Source organism: Chiloscyllium plagiosum, unplaced genomic scaffold (genome assembly GCF_037043375.1).
Source record: "Chiloscyllium plagiosum isolate Xiang-an unplaced genomic scaffold, Cpla_swu_hap1 HiC_scaffold_35, whole genome shotgun sequence".
NCBI lineage: Eukaryota > Metazoa > Chordata > Chondrichthyes > Orectolobiformes > Hemiscylliidae > Chiloscyllium > Chiloscyllium plagiosum.
Genome location: NW_028270173.1, coordinates 6,906,721 through 6,929,261, shown reverse-complemented (window position 1 = coordinate 6,929,261; position 22,541 = coordinate 6,906,721). Strand labels below are relative to the sequence as shown.

The following is a 22,541-nucleotide window of genomic DNA, read 5'->3' as shown; positions in this document are numbered from 1 at the left end:
TGGGCTGTGATTTCTAGATACCCACTGCCCTCTGGATGAAAGTGTTTCTCCTCACATCTCGTGTAAACATCTGCCCCTGACCTTAAATTGATGTCCCAATCATTGATCCTTCCAACAAAGGGAAAAGTCTCTCTCTGTCTATTTTATCTATGCTTGTTACAATTTTATACATTTCAATCATGCCCCCTCTCTATCTCCTCTTCTCTAAGGAAAACAATCCTAGCTTGTTCGATGTCTCTTCATAACCAAAACCGGTCCAATCCATGCACCATCCTCGTAAATCTCCTCAACACCCTCCAGCGCAATCTATCCCTCCTGTTGATTCCAGAACTGCATACAATGCCCTGGGTGTATCTTAACCAATGTTTTATACAGTTCTGGCATTTCATCCCTGCTCTTAATATCTGTTTTGGCTAATAAAGCAAGTATACCAATATGCTGCCTTAACTACATTGTCCATCTGTATTGATACCTTAATGGATCAATGTATGTGCACCACAAAGGTCCATCTGACCCTCAGTGCTTCCCAGGGTCTGAATATTCATTATGTATTCTCTTGCTATGTTTGTCCTGCCTAGGTGCATCATTTCACATTTATTTGGATTGAATTCCATTTGCCACTGATCAGCCCATCCAAATCCTCCTGTAATTTAATGCTACCCTCTTCACTGCAGTATTTACCATCCCACTAAATTTTTGTATGATTTGCAAATTTCCTGATCAAGCTTCCTGCGTTCAATCCTAAGTCTGTTATTTAAATCACAATAACAAGAACTCCAACACTGACCCCAGTGGAACTCTATTGGGCAAAGGCTTTCAGCTTTAAAAAGACCTATCAACCATCATCCACTGCTTCTGCCATAAATCCAATCGTGAATTCAATTTGCCAAATTTCCTTGCATCCATTGGGCCCTTAGCTTTGCTATCAGTCTTCCACACAGGACTTTATCAACAACCTTGCTGAAGTTAAAGTAGCACTCGATGACATGTCTGGTTATCTCTTCAAAAGATTTCATCCAAGTTGATCAGATAAGCTCCCACTTATTTGTCCCCTTATGAGCTTCCATACGTCCAGTCTATCAACCCTCTCCCTTCAGACATTTATTGCCAATAAAAGACTGTTGTCAGTGTACATGAATTGTTCCAGAAATTTTGAAATATCTTGAATTAGGGTGAGTAGACTTGCATAGAATTTGAGAAGGTAAAGCAAAGTAATTTTGAGCATTTGTCTCCACCTTCATAAGCAATATATGAGGCCTTTAGGGAATCAATTCAGAAGGAAGAATTTTTTTAAAATCCTCCTTCCATAACTTTGAACTCACATAGAAATCCAGAAATTTGCAACAACAGGACCGCATCGACATGCCAATCGCCATGCGCAGAATGTCAAAGTGAGTAGCTTAGAGGATATGTTGGTTGTGGCTGTGAGACCAAACATAATCACTGTTGATAGTCCGGAAAAGATGAACAAGATACTCGGGAGTTACAGGGATTTCTAATCAAAGGAGAAAGTAAATCTTCATTCCTGAAATTAGATATGTAAACCTATACTCAGCAATACAGGAGGCACTGAAATTCCTTTCCTGGGGAAAGGTATGACCTTTCCACCAGAAAGTGGTATCTGTGCCAAACCATTAATGAATAGTATCAGTAGAGGTGTATGTCTTTATTTTTATGTTGAGTGCACCTAGAGAGTGACCTAAATCTGGGATTTGGACTGTAGCAGTTGTTCCATCGTTTAAGTACAGATGATTACCTAGATGATTATTTGTATAGTTGTATTTGTCCACTTTTTGTATACTGGTAACTGTTGATATTTATTTCAGATAGAGTGGGGTATAAATGTAGGGCGATTTTACTAAACGTATATATGGCACTATTAAGACCACTCCTGGGATACTGCAAACAGTTTTGGTTCCCTTCTGTAAGGAAAGATATTCTGACTTTGAAGGCAGTCCACAGAAGAAGGTTCACTAAGTTGATTCCAGGTACGGAGAGATTTTCTTAAGAAGACAAGCTGAGTATGTGGGCTTGTACTCAGTGGAGTTTAGAAGAGTGAGAGTTGGTCTGACTGAAACAATTCAGATTCTTTGAGGGTTTGACAGTGTGATTGCAGATTGTTATTTCCCGTTGTGGGAGAGTCAAGGACCAAGTGACGTAGTCTCTGATCAAGGGATTACCAATTTAAGACCGAATGAAGGAAAAATCTCTTCCCTGAGGATAGTGCATCTGTGAAATTCCGTAAGGGCTGTCATGAAAAGCCACCAGACTCGAAGTGCTAACTCTGTTTTCTTTAAACAAATGCTACCAGAATGGCCGAGTTTCTCCAGCAACTTCTGTTTTTGTTTCAGATCGTCGACATCCACAGTTCTTTTGTTTTACAATTGTAATTGGTTTCATTTCAGCAAATTTCTGCATTCACCTGACTCTAATTTGTCTGGTTAATATCTCTTCCTGAAACCTTTAAACCTTTAAACAAGCTGCTAATATAGCCCATGTATTACTGGACAAGGTGTTCTTTATACTTTCCTCTGTGACACTTTTATAGCTTTCTGCTCCTGAGGTTTTCTGAAGAACAGAGGACTTTTTTTTCCAAGTTCTTACTTAGGACTCCTGATAACAGCACTGCTTTGTGGATCTCATTTGAAGTGAATCAAGTTTCTGTCTGAATGAATCTGCTGTGGGTCCCTTTGTGTCTCTGTCATTCAAATTACTAACGATTTTAACAATAGTAAAGTGATCATTTGTAGCAAATCAAAGCTTGTGTAAAAAGCATGTTGATGTTTTGTTGCTTACTAATTAATGGACACACATATTTCGAGAAGTGGGTGGGGAGTTGCCTCTGAACTCTGGCAAGTTGAAATAAATTTTGCATCAACTTTATTTTCAGCCAGTTACCTATGAGCCAGGTGACCTGGATTTAAATCTTACCCATCCCAGAAGTGTGTAATAACATCTCTGGACAGATTGATTTGAAAGTGTCTACCCAGGTTCAAGCTCCACTTTCTGTAGTGTTGTATGATATTATCTCTTGAGCAGTTTCTAAAGAAATAACTACTCTCAGCAAGACTCTACCATCAAGCAACTTAACATTCTTGTTGAATACTTCATGTGTCACGGCACGTGCAAAATAATTATCATTGAATTCTTGACTAGTTTCAATTTGAAGGCCAATGAAAACAAATTATGCCACTAATAGAAGCCTAACTTTCTACAGACGACTTATTCATTTTTACAGCATAAATGCAGCAACTTCTTGAGAGTTAGGTCGAATTTGATGTTGTGTTCCAGTTGTGAGCCTGATGACAGAGCAGCAAAATCACCAAACAATTCATATCAATTCATATCATATCAATGGCATATCTCTTCCTCACCACTCATTTCTAGATTTTTGATATCCCAAAATCTCTATTATTTCAACACTATATTCACACCCACTATGGTATTGCTTCAGCTCTGTTCAACTTAGAAATTTCTTCAAGCTAATGGAGCTTTCAACTGTTCCATTTAAACCTGGCCATTATGTAAGCAGAATTAAATATTGCTGCTTACAAAAACAGGGTCAAGTGTTGCACTTGACTTTTTGACCTTTTTTCTTTTAAAAAGATCAAATCTTCATAGAACTGAAAATTAGAATTGATTATTCCCTAAAAGTTAGAAACTAAGTTCTCCAAAAATAATAATGCATTCTAAATCTTTATCACATAGGTGAAACGAATGTGTCAATAAATGACGTAATTGTTTTTCTAGTTTTAATTTTGTTCACACTTTTTGTTTTCAAATGCATTTGAAAATGACATTTCATTTCATTTCATTTCATGTGGGAAGGGGGAGATGTTTTTATTTAACTCTTTTGTGCACTTGACATTAAAGTATGTAGATATACCTTTTCTCATTTAAAGAAAAGCAATGAAAAGACGCTTTTAAAAACTTTGTTTTAAGCAGAGAAACAACACGGCTTCAGATAATTCCGGGTCTTTGTTGCTTGAACTCACTTTTGGGAGGGGGAAAAAAAACCTGACTCTTTTAGAACTGGGTTTATGGCTGTTCCATGTGAAAAGTGTTCACCAGCTTGGAAATTCTGCTACAAAAGAAAAACTGTTCAGCTCATGTCTTCTGTTTCGGAAGCGGTTTTTATGGTGAATTCAGTGTGAAACGTAATTGATTATCCATATGGATTTCAATATTGTATTTCCTGAGCAAGCTGTGCCTGTCAGGACTGCAGAGACAGCTGTGGCTATCTTGACCACTCTTAAAAAACACCAGACTTTGGAACATTCCACGCCTTTGTCCTTTTGCCTTCATAAATAACCAGCAATCGCCACAAAGTGTTTATTTGTTTCTTTTCCAAGTGAATTTCTGCAGAGTAATACTTTATTTCCCCTTGCCTTGAATGTGCAGTGGGTTACCATTGAACAGAAGCTGAGCTGGTCTTATTATTTAAGCACTATGGTTACAACAGCAGGTCAGAGGTGCAGAATCCGGCTGTGGGTAACTCATCTCTCTAACTCCCAAAAGCCTGCCCATCATTTACAACGCATGAGTCAAGACTGTGGTGGAATGTTACCCATTTGCCTGAATGAGTGCAGCTCCAATTGAGTGAAGTGATTCATGAAGGCATTTTCACCGTGTTATCTAGGGATGAGCAGTAAATGCTGAGCCAGTCAGCGATTTCCACATTCCTTGGATGAGAAAGACAACATTGCTCATGTTATTGAAAAATTAAGAGTATTGATGGCACATTGTCTACACAAACTGGTTAGAATATAGTCAATGATCTCCTTAGAAGTCTGCTAGTTGGCTAGTGCCTGACCCTCGTATATAAATAACCCCATCCTTCGAGGTTAGAATAGGATTATCACAGGGAGAACATGACATGCAGAAGTTTTAAAAACGATTAACATTATCAGAACTATTACTCTAGATCCTGAAATGTATCTAATCTTTCCCGATGTAAATGTATAAAATATGTATATGTGTAATATGTGTATTATTTTTGTTTCCTCAATTTACTCTTTGTTCCTCCCTTTTTGAATGTGTTCATATCTGACTGGGGGACAATTCCATGGCTATCAGGAATCCTGACCTTCTCCTGCATGAAGCCAGTAATAGTTTTTTCTTTGTCCTCCACTCCTCACTGACTGTGGCTGTACAGGACATTGGTTAGGCCAATGTTAGAATATTGCGTGCAATTCTGGTCTCCTTCCTATTGGAAAGATGTTGTGAAACTTGAAAGGGTTCAGAAAAGATTTACAAGGGTGTTGCCAGGTTTGGAGGATTTGAGCTATAAGGAGAGGTTGAATAGTCCCAGGCTGTTTTCCCTGGAGTGTTGGAGGCAGAGGGGTGATCTTATAGAGGTTTATACAATTCTGAGGGGTGTGGATAGGATAAATAGACAAAGTCTATTTCCTGGGGTTGGGGAGTCCGGAGCTAGAGGGCATAGGTTTAGGGTGAGAGGGGAAAGATATAAGAAGGGGCAGCTTTTTCATGTAGAAGGTGATACGTGTATGGAATGAGCTGCCAGAGGATGTGGTGTAGGCTGGTACAATTGCAACATTTAAAAGGCATCTTGATGGGTTTATGAAAAGGAAGGGTTTGGAGGGATATGGGCCGGGTGCTGGCAGATGGGACTAGATTGGGTTGGGATACCTGGCCGGCATGGCTAGGTTGGACTGAAAGGTCTGTTTCCATGCTGTAGATGTCTATGACTCTATGACTGCTTGAATCTGCTAATATCAGCACTTCAGGAGCCTCTCTGAGAGCTTCAAGCCATACAAGGTCCAAACTATAATTACAGCTCTCTCAGTAAAATCCCAGATAATTGAAAGCAGAGAACTTAAATTCCCACTCATCTCAATGATGGTGTACCCACTCTGTATGGTTCAAAACCTAACCTGATTAAGGCATGTTGAATGCTTTAAAGTATCTCTTTTATCTCTTAACTTCCAAAATAAACATTTCTCGTCAATATAATTACATCAGTCATCATAGACAGCAATTTGACAAGTCTACTTTGTGTTTTTATAGCTCTTATCCTTTTAGCAGTTAACCCTTTAATTCAACATGACCTCAATCTTTTAAGTGTAATAGGCTTCAAATTGCTTGACTTGTATTTAACCAGATTTCTATAATTCTAAAATGGAATACCTAAACATTTACTACTGAACCACAAGCCATTAGGTAGATATATGCATCTAAATCCATCATGTTAAAAGAAGATTTCTCAAAGGCCACAGGAAGTGTTCTCAGGACTTCTTGCTATATCATTTGTCTCATATCAATAAACGTTGTCGTTGCTCCTAACAATTGGTATTTCTGAATTTATTCTCTATTGATTACAGGTATTGGGTGTCAGCCCTGGATTCAGATGGAGGCAGCTGATATAAATGAAATCCAGCTTGTGTGTAAATCCACAGGATGGTTCCCTGAACCAAAAATCTACTGGTTTAGGGAGGATGAAAATAATTTAATACAAGCTGAAACAAGATCGCATTTGGACTCTGTAGGTCGTCTTGACATCCAAAGCAACATTGTAGTAACAAGACAATCGTCAAACAGGTTTACATGTCGTGTACAAAATGTACATCTGAAAACCGAACAACAAGTAACAATCAGGATATCAGGTTTGTAAATTAAACATTTCAGTAATAAAGGCAAAGGTGATTTAAACGCTATCTTAAATCATAAACTTAACTGTCTCTATGCCATGTTATGCTAGGTCAGGAGATGACAATATGATCCCACCATTCTTATCTCTAACCTGTTTCTGTTGTGATCCTAATTCCAAATAAGTTTAAACAAGAAATTTAATATTTTATGTTGATGATGACAAACTTTGGACACTCAGGAAGGTAATTTTTTTTAATGTCACTAACAATATTAAAGTTTTATGTAATTTATCACTCATATTAATACTCTACCAGAACCACAAACTCCTTCCCTATTTTGATTGTTGCTTTCAATTTGCAGAAGTTAAAATTGACAACATTTAATGGTCCCCCAAGTGTTGACATAGATAAGTGATAATGTATTGCCAGTGACACCAATAATGATCACTGTTGCTGCTGAAGGCGGGATGCTTCTGGAAAACTGCCTGAAGAATGGTGTGTTGAACTTTCCGGCCAATAGTGTGACCCAGTCCAAACATGCCCCATATCTCAGAAAAACATTCAGGCAGAATTTGTGTACTATGTGGCAAGAGCCCATTGCTTCTTTCTCTTGTTTTTAATCCCTTTACATCTTAGGGCATTGTTGCTGAGTTAGCAGATGATACAGAGAATCTATAAGATCTTAAGACATAGAAGCAGAAGTTAGGCCATTCAGCCCATCGAGTCAGCTCTGCATAATCCGGTGATGTTTCTCAACACCATTCTTCCATTTTCTCCCCGTAACACTTGTTCCCCTTGACAATTAAGAACCTCTCTATCTCTATCTCTAAATATACTTAATTATCTAGCTTCCATAGTCTTTTGTGGCAGTGTCTTTCATAGATTCACCACACTCTCTTTGAAAAGATCTTCCCTTTATTCTAAGGCTTTGCCCTCGGGTCCTGGTCTCTCTTACCAGTGGAAGCATCTTCCCAACATCCTCTCTGTCCAGGCCATTCAGTATTCAGTGGCAAGAGAGGTAGCACAAAGGAACTTTGAAATCCTGGTTTGTGATTCTCTTGAGGTTAACCTGCAAGTTCAGTTGGCAGTGAGGAAGGCAAATGCAATATCAGTTCTGAAGTAGGGTCAGTGGACCTGAAATATTAATTCTGCTTTCTTTGCACAGATGCTGTCAGACCTCTTGAGTTTTGCCAGCAATTTCTGTTTTTATTTCTAATGTCCAACACCGGTAGTTCTTTGGTTTTTCTGCAGTGTTTGCATTCATTTTGAGAGGGCATAGAAGAGCAGGGATGAAGAGCTGAAGCTATATTAGTCATGATGAGGTGCTGGTGTTGTACCGGGGTGGACAAGGTCAGACATCAGACAACACCAGGTTATAGTCCAACAGGTTTGTGAAATCACAAGCTATCGGAGCACTGCCTCTTCATTATGTAAAGCAAAAGATAAGCACTCAGGCTCTGAATTTATAATCACAGATCAAAAGAGCATACAAATGGTGTGCATGAAGTTTTGACAGGCCGAATAATATGTCTTTGCGGGTGATCAAGAGTGTCACATGGTGTGAGTAAAGTGTCAACAGCTGAATAGCAAGTGAAGGGATGAACTATAATCTGATTAATTGAGGCAGAGAGATAATTACAAAAAGTTAAAAATAAGGTGGTGCGAGAGACAAACCAAATGACTGGAATAACATGGTAGGAATAAGCTGCGTGCTGAGGGTCAAGCAAAGTAACAGGTAATCTAAAACTGTACAACCTAATTAAGGTAGAGATATCGTAACAAGTTATCAAGGTGATGGTGTCAAAACAGGACAGTAAGGAAGATTTGACAGATACAGAGCAGTATGACGGGGTTACATGTTAGTGCGACATGAATGATGGGTTGAGGCCATCTTCATGGGTATGGAACTTTGCTGTCAGCTTTTGCTTGGCGATTCTGTGTTGATGTATATCTCACAGGCCACCTTGGAGGATGCTTACCAGAAGATCGGAGGCTGAATACCCTTGATCTTGACCCTGGACTAGGAGGGAACGTGCAGTCTGACGATTATTGCATGGTGTCCATTCATTCATTGTCATAGTGTCTGCATGGTTTTGCCAAAATAACATGCCTTGGGCACCTTTGCCTGCAGCGTATGTGGTGGCCATCATTGGCTGAGTCACATGAGTATCTGCTGGGTACGTAGTGGGTGGTTTTCTCACGCGTGATGGTAATATCCATGTCAATGGGTAGTGTGCTGTGAGAGTGATGGTCTGTTTAGGTAGGCGGTTGTTTGAAAGTGAGAAGTGGAGGCATAAGGATGATCTTGGCAAGACATCATTGCCATTGATGACAAGTTGAAGGCCGCAAAGAACATGGCACAGTCTGTCCACTCCGGGGAGGTACTGGACGACGAAGTATCGGTTTTATCCTGTGTCTCTCCTCTGAGGAGGGTGTTGCGGTTTTTCACTATGGCACTGCAGAATTGGCGATCTATCAGTCGAGCATTGTATCCCATTCTTATGAAGGCTTCTTTCATAATCTTTGGTGTCCATTGTGTTCCTCCTCATCTGAGCAGATCCTGTGTATGCACAAGGGTTTGTCCATCTGGGGTGGCTTCTTTCACATGTTTAGTGGGAAAACTAAAGAAGTGCAGCATTGTGAGGTTACTCATGGGCTTGTGGTAGATTGAGGTACTGAGGTGACCATTCTTGATGGAGATGCGTGAGAGACTGAAAATGAGACTGATTCCGAACAGTAGTCCGTGGTAAGTCTGATGGTGGGATGAAACTTGTTGATATCTCTATGTGGGTGTTTCCTTGTCATGAGTCCAAAGGAAGAAAATGTCGTCGAAGAATCTGGTGTATTGCATTGGTTGGAGGTCCTGCGCAGCAAAAAAATCTTGCATAAACTTGTGCATGAAAATATTGGCATATTGAGGTGCAAATTCTCCAGCACCACCTTATTTTTAATGTTTTGTAATTATCTCTCTGCCTCAATTAATCAGGTTATAGGTTATCCCTTCATTTATTATTCAGCTGTCGACACTTTACCCACACTGTCTGACACTCCTGATCACTTGTAGAGACCTATTATTTGGCCTGTCAATACTCCACTATCTCAATTTGTATGATCTTTTGATCTCTGTGATTATAAATTCTGTGTTGAATGCATCTCTCCGGGTATCACTCTGAAAGCTTGTGATTTCAAATAAACCTGTTGGACTATAATCTGGTGTTATCTGACTTCTGAGGCTACATTAGGCTTTAATCAGACTGCATTTTGAATATGGTGAGCAATTTTGGGAATTGAGTATAATTTTTCTTGTTAATTCATTCTCACGATGAGGGGATGGCTGGCTCGACCAGCATTCATTGCCCAGAGGATAGCTCGGGTGCTCGTTGCTGTGGTTCTGTTCGCCGAGCTGGGAATTTGTGTAGCAGATGTTTCGTCCCCTGTCTAGGTGACATCCTCAGTGCTTGGGAGCCTCCTGTGAAGCGCTTCTGTGATGTTTCCTCTGGCATTTATAGTGGTTTGTATTTGCTGCTTCCGGTTGTCAGTTCCAGCTGTCCGCTGCAGTGGCTGGTATATTGGGTCCAGGTCAATGTGCTTGTTGATTGAATCTGTGGATGAGTGCCATGTCTCTAGGAATTCCCTGGCTATTCTCTGTTTGGTTTGTCCTATAATAGTAGTGTTGTCTGGCTTTTGCCAGAAATGTCGATTTTCCTGCTCCTTGGATGCTGGCCTGACCTGCTGTGCTTTTCCAGCACTACTCTGATCTTGACTATGAATAAAATTGTGTTTTGCCTCAAGACTGGTAGCTTGAGCAGTCAAATGTATTGGGTACACAATGCCTGGCACTTGGTTTTAAAATAAGAAAAGTCAAAGTCTTGACTATCTTCATATTTTTTGATGGGTGTGGTCTGGCCCGTAACAACCTTGATTTCCCCGTCACTGTATTCAATCTACAATGTCCATTTAATCGATAATACCTCTCCCTATCTGTTTTGGTAAAATGCATCGCTTCACATTTCCTTATATTGAATTCTGATTGCCCATTATCTCTCATTCTGCTGGCCAATAAATGCCCTTTTGTAGATAATTTGTATCATCATCACGTCAGACATACCCTCTGGGTTTGATGATATTAGGAAATTTTAAAATTTTATTCTAGATTCTACTATTCACATTACGAATACATAGGGGTCGAAGTATTGACCTTTCGGGAAAACAGCTGTCTTCACCCTCTAGTCTGAAAACTATCCATTTCCCACAAGTCTTTGTTTTCTGCCCTGAGGCTATTGTTTTATCCAAGCTGACAGTGACCCTTCTATTCCATGAGCCTTAACTGTGCTAATTGTATTACCTTAGCAACTTGGGGTGCAAGCCATCAGGACATTAGGGTGACATGATAGCTCAGTGGTTAGTTCTGCTGCCTCACAGCAACAGGGATCCAGGTTTGATTCCAGCCTGTGGCGTTTGTGTGGAATTTGCATATTCTCCCTGTGTCTGTGTTGGTTTCCTCCAGGTGCTTCCTTCCCACACTCCATAGATGTGCAGATTAGGTGGATTACAGGGATAGGATAGGAGAATGAGTCTGGTGGGATGCTCTTTGGAGAGTTAGTATGGACATGTTGAACCAAATGGCCTGTTCCCCCACTATAGAGATTCTATGACCAGGTGACTTATCAACTCTGAGCTTCCTTTCTGGGGCATCCGCCCTATCAGTTTGCACTCAATCTGTGAGTTTGATCCTCTCTGTTCTGCTGATATTTATCAGCATCCTTCCTTTAGTAAAAATCAAAACAAAGTACTCATTAAGTATTTGAACCTTGTCTTACATCTGTAAGCATACATAACCGTCTTGTCCCGATCAGCCTTGCCCCATTTTTTACTGCCTGGTTGATATTTACATATCAATAGAAGAATTTTAGATTCTCTTTTATGTGAAAAGAACAGAATGTCACATAACCTCTTGCCAATTTCTTCTTCACTTTTACTCAACTTCCTTATTCTTGTGGGAGGTGTTCATTATGTTATGAGCATTTGTTGTCTCTCCTTAGTTGCCCTTGACCTGATTGATTCTTTATTGCTGTTTGAAATGGCCTAGACCTGCAGTCTGGAATAATATCACACAGGGTAGGACATAGAATGGCATATAGGTATAGCGATAAGCCATTTGGTTCTTCGAGTCTGCTTTGTTACTCAATATGATCATGGCTGATCATTCAATTCAGTACAGTGATCTTACTTTCTTCCCTTATCCATTTATCACTTTTTAGTCCTAAGAACTATATCTACATTTTCTCTAATCTTCCATGTTTTGGACTCAACCATTTGTCTGTGGTAGAGAATTCCCCAGGCTCACCATTCTGTGGGTGAGGAAATTCCCCTTCATATCTGTTCTAAAAGACCTACCTTTTATCCTTAGACTGTGTGCCAGAACAGTTGGTTTCCTCCACTTAAGATGTTAGTGAACCAGATGGGTTTTTACAACATATTGCTGGTTCAATGTCACCCTTAGGCAAGCTTTTAGCATCACATTTTAATGATTTAAAATTTCACCATCTGCAATGGTGTCGAACATTAGCTTGGATCCCTCAATTCGTAGTCAGTGACAATACTATCACATCATTGCCTCCCCCATTTACCACATTTGACCTGTTCCATACTTAAATAATTCACTTTACATCAATTATACGTTCTCTTTAATTTTGTTTTATTAACTTTCCTCACTCCCTCCCATTCATGGAAGTCCTAGCTGTGCTTTCCTAACCTTTTATCCTTGTTCCAATGTCCACAGCCTGCACTGAAAGCATTTCTTAAAGATCCTCCATTGTCCAGATCAGATTTTCATATCAATGGTTGGTTCAATTTGACTTTGGCAAGATCTCACCATTCGAAATAACCTTTTTCATGGAAGTTCTGCTTCAGTTTGTTTCTTGCTCTCCTCCATTGCAAACGAAAAGCTCGTAGACACATGGTCCACCTGGCCCACCTCATTTCCCAGGCTAGATCCAGAAATTCCTCTTTCCTGATTGGACAGAGGGCATACACTTCCTGAACATGTTTTAGGAATCCCTCCCATTTTTTATGTTAACATTATTGTAATTGATGAATAAAACCCAACTCCTATTATTTAGTCTCTGTTTTTATCATCCTTCATAATTATCTTGGTTGGTTTTGAGTGTAATTTAAGTCATGTATATTAAATCAGAGAATTCCTAATGTGTGGTAGCAGACCACTCAGCCCATCAAGTTCCATCCAGCTTCCAAACAGCTTTCCACTCAAACCCACACCCCCGTTACACCAAATTTGCCATGACTGATCCACCTAACCTGCACACCATGGGCGGTTTAGCATGGTCAGTCCACCTAACCTGTACATTTTTGGATTGTGAGAGGATACCAGAGCACCGAGAAGAAAGCCCTGGGGAAAACGTGCAAACTCCACACAGACAGTTGCCCGATTCTGGAATTGAACCCAGGCCCCTGGAGCTGTAAGGCAGCAGTGCTAACCAGTGAGCCACCATGCTGCCCGAAATGTCCCGCACTTGCAGATGTAGAATTTCCATGTTTTATGTAGCTAACTATTAGAGAGTTAAAAAGGCTTAATATAACACAATGCAGATTTTACGATATATCATATTGTAGTTATTGTTGTTGCAAGGATTGAGCTACTTCAAGTGCTCTGCACAATTAAAATTGCACACGATATCTCCCTGAAGCCTCTTTCCAACCACCTGCTAACTGATGGCTCAAGTACACACAAAATTTTCATTCTGGTGCAAGACATTCTGACATTAAAATGGGGTCATTCCGATAAGGTTGGGAAATGCTGGTGTGTGTTGCAGATAATTTCATTGTGTAACTCCCTACTATCTACTTCACAGGTGATATCTTCCCTTCTGTTCCTGTCTGGGTGGCTCCATTACTTGTGACCATTTGTCTTCTAATTGGAGCCATTTCTGTTTTGATTTATTGGAATGTGAAACAACAACCACACATGAAAGGTATGTTCTCAATGTAATGGTGACAAAGAACAACATAGTCACAGGCTATGTATTCCCCTGAGGGTTCTCCATGTTTCCTGCTGTAATCTCAGGAAATGTGGAGGAATCTCTGGGAAACAGCTTCAGTGGGGCTTCTATCAATCTATCAGCAAAGATAAGCTCCAGGTAAGAAGAACCCTGTCAAATTTCAGAATGACAGGGTGACATGAGAAAAATGTTGAAATCCAAGAAGTGTTGGCTGCTGCTCAAATTACAAGCTATTCCACAAATTGAAGTCCCAGGGCGAGGAAGGAAATCGTGATGGCATTGGGAAGGATAGCCTTGGGGATAGGTAAGAAGGCTCTTGACAGAAGCTATTGAAGTCGTCATGGGGAGGGAGCACCCGGGTCAGATATCAGAAACGGGAGTTTCCACCCCTCCTCTCATTCATGCCATCCAACCATTCTTAGAGATCGTAAGGACTGAAGATGCTGAAAGTCAGAGCAGATAAAATGTGGAGCTGGAAAGGCACAGCAGGTCAGATGACAACAGAGGAGCAGGAAAGTCGATGTTTTGGATCAGGGACCCTTCAGCAGGACTGAGGAGGGGGAAGGGAGCCCAGAAATAAGTTGAAGGGTGGTGATGTCTGGGAATGGTGGGGCCAGGAGAAAGGTAGGTAGGTTGACGCTGGTAGGGTTCTTGGATTGGTCAGTGGGAAGGGTGAAAGGAAAATGGACAGGTTAGGTCTGGTCCAGGAGGCAGGGAGGAGAGGAAGGCAGGGAGGAGAGGAAGGCTGGGCCATTGTTTGAGGTTGAGGGTATGGGAAGATTTTGAAGGTGGTGAAGTCTATATTAAAGCCTTTGGGCTATAAACTCCTGAGGTGGAATAAGAGATGTTGTTCTTCCAGTTTGCACATGGCCTTAATTTGGCAGTGGAGGAGGAACAGGATGGACCTACTGTCATGGGAGGGGGAGTTGAAATGGCTGGCAACTGAAAGGTCGTGTTGATTGGAGTATACAGAGCACCGATGCACTGCGAGATTCATCCAAGGTGTGTTGCTTCAGAGCCCTGCTTTCCTAATACTGACTTCAATTGAGGTGAGGGTACTCGGCTGCCATAGGCCTTGTTCACACTTAGTGAAATTGTGGACAGGTCAAAGGGAGGACAACAGCAAGGTCAACTTGGTAATATTGCAACAAAACGTTCCCACCCCCCCCCCCCCCCATCAGCACCCACTTCTTCCATTGGTGTATTTCAACCCTACTTGTTCGGGCTGGTCTTGGAGGAGGAGGTATCTCAGTGAAAAATAAATTAATGGTTGCAAATTCCAATTTTTTTGTGGAATAAAAAACTCTTCTGAATTTTCGGGATTTGTGATAAATCCCCTGACCAGTTCTGAAGATGGTCAAAAAAATTACTGAACATTAATTCTGCTTCCACTTCAAAGGTGCTGCCAGACCTGCTGAATTTCTCCAGTAGTTTGTGTTTTATGTGATTCTGATTCACTATTGGCCATTTAAATCTCTCTTCCAAAACTAGAATTGTAAATGAGATCAAATGAACAGCTGAATTTCATTTTCAGTTAACCTGTAGATACGTTCAATATATTGATTCATATTATTGGTAACTACATTTCAATTCAGCACTTTGATAATTGTAATTATGTCCAAATCTTTCACTTGTCAACCATTAAAAGTAAGCTTTGACCTATTCATGTCATTCTAAACTAGCTCACAATGAGACAATCTACTGTTAAAAGAGGATCTATTCATTTTCCTCTTGCTTCATATTTTCCTTTGCATTGATCAACATTAAAATCCATCAGACTTTAAAAGCTAGTTTTGCACTCCACAATGGTATCAAAAATGTGATACATAAAGTGCCCTATGTCATCATTTCTGAACAGTGTAAAGAATGGGGAAACAGAATGAACCATTCATAATTCTCACTTCCCCAACCTAAAGGAGAAAGTGCTGGAAAATCTCAGCAGGTCTGGCAGCATCTATGAGGAGAGAAAAGAGCTGACGTTTTGAGTCTAACTGACGCTTTGTCAAAGCTAAAAGTTTGCTTTTATCCATAATTCTCACTTATTCATATTGCTGTTGCATTTTTAATCCTTTCTATCCATGTCACTCCCAAAACTACCAACAAACAGCTCATCATTTTGCTGCTTATTTCCTTATTGATTTCAAAATTGATCACATCTGCTCCATGGATCTGACTCTTTTTATCTGGAATTTGTCCACAGTCTTTCCCAACTGATATTGATCTGGATAATTTTTGTATCACAGATGCCATTTCCAGGTACTCCATAAACATCTACTGAACGATACTGGAAATGTCTGATGTGTCTATCAGGGGAAATAGTGACACAGAGGCAAGGTCACGGGATGTCAAGAGGCCCAGGTTAATAGTCATAGGGATACTATGACTATGGATAGCAGTCATAGTATGGATGTAATTTGGATACTTTTACTTGGATATTGAGTCCGAAAGGCGTCAGAGTTCCTGACCTGAAAATGAGGTGCAGTCCTTCCAGCTTGCATGAAGCTTCACTGGAACATTGCAGCAAGCCTGAGATAGAGATGTCAGCCAATGTCTTTTTGGGCATGAAATCTGCCCTCCTAACCTGTTCCGGCTTACAGCTGACCCCAGTCCGACAGTAATGTGCAAAAATTCAGAACTGTCCTCTTCATTCAGTTCAAAGGGCAATTTGAGATTGGCAGCAACTTCACTTGGAGAGAGTTAAAGACATTTTCTAAATATCTTTACGCAGTTTATTCCCATCTGTTATCCTCATTTGTATTTTACTGAGCCCTCCTTCCCCCTTTACCTTCCTCATATTTGCTGAAAACCTTTTATCCCTCTATTTTTTTGTTTCTGATAAAAGGGCACCAACCTGTTTCTCCCTCCACAGATGTCACCCGACTTGCTAATTTTTCTGGCATTGTTTTTATTTCCTATTTGTATCGCCTACAATATTTTTCAACTGATTAATATTCAAAACCATGTTTTTCTTGTATTTTCTTTCAGATCTTGAACTTTGGAAATTTATCATCAAACATGGTAAGAGTCCAACACTGAGCTATTCACAAATGGCAAAGATACTTTGTTTGGAATAATTACAAGTTTAATGAATTTGATTATACACATTGTGACATGACTGTGTGCTTTAATCCAGAGGCTTAATAAACTGATGTCATTAAACATTTTAAGAGTACATTGCTCTGTAAGAGGATAATGGAATAATGGTCAGCATTTCATTTGAATACATTGTCAAAATTTTCCAAGACTTTGTACTGCCTCAGGGGCCATAAGACCATAAGAAATAGGAAAAGGAGTAGGCCGTTCAGCCTATTAAATCTGCTCTACCATTCAACTGTGGCTAAAATGTTTCAACCCCGTTCTCCCATCTTTCTTCTATGATTTATTTCCCCCCTTACTTGTCAATAACTTATCTATCTCTGTCTTAAATACACTCAGTTCTTCCTGATCTCATTTCTAAAGGTTTGTCCCTTCACTGTGAGGCTGTGCCTTCAGGTTAGAGTCTCTCCAACCAGTGGAAACATTGTCTCCACTCTATCCAGGATATCCACTCTATCCAGGCCTCTCAGTAAACTATAAATTTCTATCAGAATCCCCCCATATCCTGCTAAACTTCATCGAATCCAGATCAAAACTCCTCAACTGCTCCTCATATGTGAAATCCTTCATTCCCAAGATTATTCTTGGAAATTTCCTCTGCACACCCCTCAAGACCAGCACATCCTCCCTTAGATATGGACCCAAAACTGCTCCCAAAATTCCAAATGTGGTCTGACCAGAGCGTTATGCATCCTCAATTGTACATCCTTTGTCTTCTTCTCCAGGGGACCTGAAGTGAATGCTTGCATTGCATTTGCTTTCTTAATTGCCAAGAACATTGAGAACAGGAATTGGGACATCATGTTGTAACTGTGCAGGGCATAGGCGAGGCCACAATTGGAAAACTGTGTGCAATTCAGGTCTTCCTGCTAAAGAGAAAGATGTTCTTAAACTTGAAACGGGTAGAAATGATTTACAAAGATGTTGCCGGGGTTGGATGGTTTAAGCTATCGGGAGAGGCTCAATAGACTGGCGTTATTTTCCCTGGAGCATTGGAGACTGAGGGAAATTTATAAAAGTCATGTCGGGCATGGATAAGGTGAAAGCAAAGGCTTTTTTTTTCCTGGGTGAGGGGGAAACCCAACACTAGAGGGCATAGGTTTAAGATGAGATGGGAAAGATTTAAAAGGGACCTGAGGAGTAAGTTCTTCACACAGAGGGTAGTGCATGTATGGAGCGTGCTGCAGGAGGAAGTAGAGGAAGCCAGTATGATTACAGCAGGTAAAAGGCTTCTGGAAGGTACATGAACAGGAAGGGTTTAGAAGGATATGGGCCAAATGCTGGCGGACAGGACTAAATCAGATTGGGATGTCTGCTCAGCATGGATGAGTTGGATCAAAGAGCCTGTTTCCATTCTGTATGACTTTATGACAAGTCTCAAGTCCCTTTGTCCTTCAGATTTCCAAAGATTTTCCCCATTCAGAAAATAGTGTATGTGCCTATTCTTTCTACCAAAGTGCATAACCTCATGCTTTTCCACATTGTATTCCATCTGCCATTTCTTTTCCCACTTTTCTAGCTTATATATGTCCTTGTACAGCCTCTTCAACAATACCTGTCCACCCACCTGCCTTTGTTTCATCTGCCAAATTAGTAATAATGCACTTCATTTCCTCATACAGATTGTTAATGTATAATGGGAATAATTATGATCCCTGTGGAACTCTGCTAGTCACCGAGAAAAACAGAAATTGCTGGAATAGCTCAGCAGATCCAGCAGCATTTGTGGAAATAAATCAAAGCTAAGAATTCTGAGGAAAGGTCACTGGACCCGAAACATTAACTTTGATTTCTTTACACAGAAGCTGCCAGACCTGGCAATTTTTCAGCAATTTCTGGGTTTTTATTTCTGATTTACAGTGTCCGCATTTGATTTTTATCTACTAGGCACCTGCAGCTCTCCTGGAAAGACCCCTTTATCCCCAGTCTTCAATCCTATCCTCTGTCGATGCCAGTACCTTGCCCTAACGCTGTTGGCTCTGATCTTTCTTTGCAGTATCGTGTGCAGCATCTTGCGACAGGCCTTCAGGAAATCCAAATAGATCATGTCCACTGGATCTCCTTTGTCGAACATTCTCATTACCTCCTCAAGGAATTCTAGTAGATTTGTCAGGCATGACCTCCCCTTGATGAAGTGGTGCTGGCTCAGCCCAATATCACCATGCACTGTTGTGGTTCTGTTCGCCGAGCTGGAAGTTTTTGTTGCAAACGTTTCGTCCCCTGGCTAGGCGACATCATCAGTGCTTGGGAGCCTCCTGCGAAGTGCTTCTTTGATGTTTCCTCCGGTGTTTATAGTGGTCTGTCCCTGCCGCTTCCGGTTGTCAGTTTCAGCTGTCCGCTGTAGTGGTTGGTATATTGGGTCCAGGTCGATGTGTTTGTTGATGGAGTTTGTGGATGAATGCCATGCCTCTAGGAATTCCCTGGCTGTTCTCTGTCTGGCTTGCCCTATGATAGTAGTGTTGTCCCAGTCGAATTCATGTCTCTTGTTGTCTGCGTGTGTGGCTACTAAGGATAGCTGGTCGTGTCGTTTCTTGGCTAGTTGATGTTCATGTATGCGGATTGTTAGCTGTCTTCCTGTTTGTCCTGTATAGTGTTTTGTGCAGTCCTTGCATGGTATTTTGTACACTACATTAGTTTTGCTCATGTTGGGTATCGGGTCCTTCATTCTGGTGAGTTGTTGTCTGAGCGTGGCTGTTGGTTTGTGTGTCGCTATGGGTCCTAGGGACAACACTACTATCATAGGGCAAGCCAGACAGAGAACAGCCAGGGAATTCCTAGAGGCATGGCATTCATCCACAAACTCCATCAACAAACACATCAACCTGGACCCAATATACCAACCACTACAGCGGACAGCTGAAACTGACAAACGGAAGTGGCAGGGACAGACCACTATAAACACCGGAGGAAACATCAAAGAAGCGCTTCGCAGGAGGCTCCCAAGCACTGATGATGTCGCCTAGCCAGGGGACGAAACGTTTGCAACAAAAACTTCCAGCTCGGCGAACAGAACCACAACAACGAGCACCCAGCTACAAATCTTCGCACAAACTTTAATCACCATGCACTTACAAGTACTCCACAATCCCATCCTTAATAATGGACTCTAAATTCTTACCAATGACTGAGGTCAGGCTGACCAGCCCATAATTTCTCATCGTCTTCCTTCCGAGAAAGAGATGTTACATTTGCCAATTCCAGCCCTCTGGGACTCTCCCAGACTCCAGTGATTTCTGAAAGATCAACACCAATGTCTCCTCAATCTCTTCACCTATCTCCTTTAGTGCCCTGAGATAAAGTCCATCTGATATATCCACTTTCAGAGACCTTTCACCTTCCCAAGCACCTTCTCCTTAATGATGGTTATTTCACCCACCTCTGCCCTCGACTTATTTGAAGTGCTCGAATATTACTGTTGTCTTTGACCATGAAGACTGATGCAAAGTACCTATTCAGTTCCTCCAGCATTTCTTTGTTCCCCCCTCCTTACTACTTCTCCAGCCTCATTTTCCAGCAGTCCATTTTCCATTCTTGCCTCCCTCCTAACCGTTATATATTAAAAACAACTTGCAATTTTATTTTCGATTGAGCGAACTTAGTCTCTTCTTGCACCTTCTCCCCCCAATTACTTTTTTGAGATCCTGGATGCCCACAAATTTAAACTGGCTTAAGACAGAAGGCACAAGTTAGTGACACAGTTTTTAAAATAAAGGACAGGTTTAGGCTTCACCCGAAACACACCTTCCAGATTGGTGAGGCCAGTACGAAAGCACTTTGGTCAGTTATTTATAAAACACAGAAATATTTTTGCCTGTATATATTAACCTTTATACTGCATCATGAGTCTCAAAATCAGATTTAACTTATTGTCTAAATTTTCCCCATACAGCAGATCATAACCATACTCAGTTCTGAAAGTTGACATTTCAAATTTACATCCAAGTAATTCATTCACCTGTAATTTCTAAATTTCCTGGCTCCCAGTTGGCTGAGTGTTGATAGGTGTAAAGTGGTTCCTTCAAATTGGAGTCTCTGTCTCCACCCTGGCACACAGCTTGTCTCTTAAGCCCATGTACCCTACAACTTCCTCTCTCTTCAGCACTTGCAGTCTCTCCCTCTCTCTCTCTCACTCTATCCCCCAGCACTTGCAGGTGCCAACCTCTTGCAGCCACTTCTCCAATGTACTTTGGTCTCTCAATACAGCAGTGAAGTTTCAGCCCAGATTCTGTGCACAAGTTCTGGATTGGGGATTGTTGCAGAACCTTTTAATTTGGGTCAGAATGCTGCTAGACAGGTAATATTACTTCTGTTGTAAAACAACAGAAATTCTAGAAAGACACTTGCACCAACTGGTCCTGTTGTGCCTGACATGTAATAGTATAAAGTAAGTGTTAGTGGAGAATCCAGATTTCAGGTTTGTGAGTAACAAGTTCGAAGGATGGCACAGATGGACAACATAATGCAGCTATTTCTTCACCTGATAGCTAAAAGTAACCATGATTGTCAGTGTGATTGTAGTTAAGGAACATTAATATTAAAGTGTAGTTTATAAACACCATGAATATTATCAGAATTATGTAGAAAATAGAGGCTGGAGTATGCTATTTGGCCCTTTGAGTTAGCACCACTTATTACAAAGTAAATTTCATGTGTTTTCAGAGTTTTTCTTGCAATTTCTACACATGAGAAATATTCAAACAATTTCTGAAATATTAAGTATTAACAGACCATTTCCATTTTTAATTAAATTCAAAACACTTCCTGATCTTCATGTTCAAAAATGATGGACAGATTAATGTAATTAATATACACTCTTTACTATCTTCACATTTTAATAAATAATCAAAATGTTTAAATAACTGATCCTCATAAATTGATTATTTATAAGTTTTATAAATCGTTTGAGAGAATGATTTGTTAGGATCTCAGCTAATGGCAGTCAGACAGATAAAATATATAGTTAAACAAGTTTAATTCTATGTTTCCAATTTGGTAACTGTGATGGTCAGTTATTGAGTAAGTTCACATGAGGCTCCCGATTGACTTAATTCAAAAGAACAGAAATTCATGACAAAAAGAAGAAAAGGTATTGTATGACAATTCGGAAAGATCTTGTCTTAAAAAACAAAAACAAAGAGTCAGCACTTTTTTCCCCTGGCAATCCCTGATTTACAGATAGTCAATGTTAGTGGAAGTATCACAGCCACCTTGACTCTCTCGTCTTATTTAACTGTTGAGGTGGCAACTGTTTCCTTTTGGTGACTTTCTGCACTTTGAGCAGATCGATTCTCTATGTCTCTCTCCAAAACACAAATCAGGCAGACTAACTCACTGACTTTCTCTCACTAAACTCAAAGAAAAAATTTGTGTTTCTTTTACTCTTGTTTACTTGAATTGCTAAAACATCCTAAGACCACTTTCTAGCTCTGAAATCCGGAAAAGTTCCCCAAAACAAAGTGCCCTTCTATTGTTAAGGAACTTTTCTTTTGAATTGAACTTGCTTCTGGCCTTTGGCCTCTGACCTGTCATCCCATTGATCACAAGAACTCAGCTTTGAATTCACATTTTATCTCCATGTAGTTCATTTAAGATATTGGAGGCAATTATCTTCCTGGGTAGTTTATCTCATTGAGTTTAAGTCACTCATTGTCTTGGAAGTGTGTTTTGAACTCATTTAAAATTGCTGTCTGACCTTTTTTTCTTTAAAAAAAAAGTTTACTTCTCAGAACTATGACCAAAAATCCATTTCTCTTATTTTAGAGAAGATAACTACATTTGGAAGGCACTAAGGAGAAAGAATTAGACAATACTGGGATGC

The 22,541-nt window shown here is 40.4% G+C and overlaps 1 pseudogene across 1 annotated transcript in view; it reads left to right on the top strand.

The window, feature by feature from the left end:
• Positions 1-22,541, top strand: part of LOC122541190 (butyrophilin subfamily 1 member A1-like) — a 55,729-nt pseudogene that overhangs the window by 23,326 nt on the left and 9,862 nt on the right. Inside the window, exons 5-7 of the transcript XR_015753005.1 lie at positions 6,342-6,623; positions 13,481-13,600; positions 16,613-16,645. The product of XR_015753005.1 is annotated as a butyrophilin subfamily 1 member A1-like (transcript). The remainder of the gene's footprint in view (positions 1-6,341; positions 6,624-13,480; positions 13,601-16,612; positions 16,646-22,541) is intronic.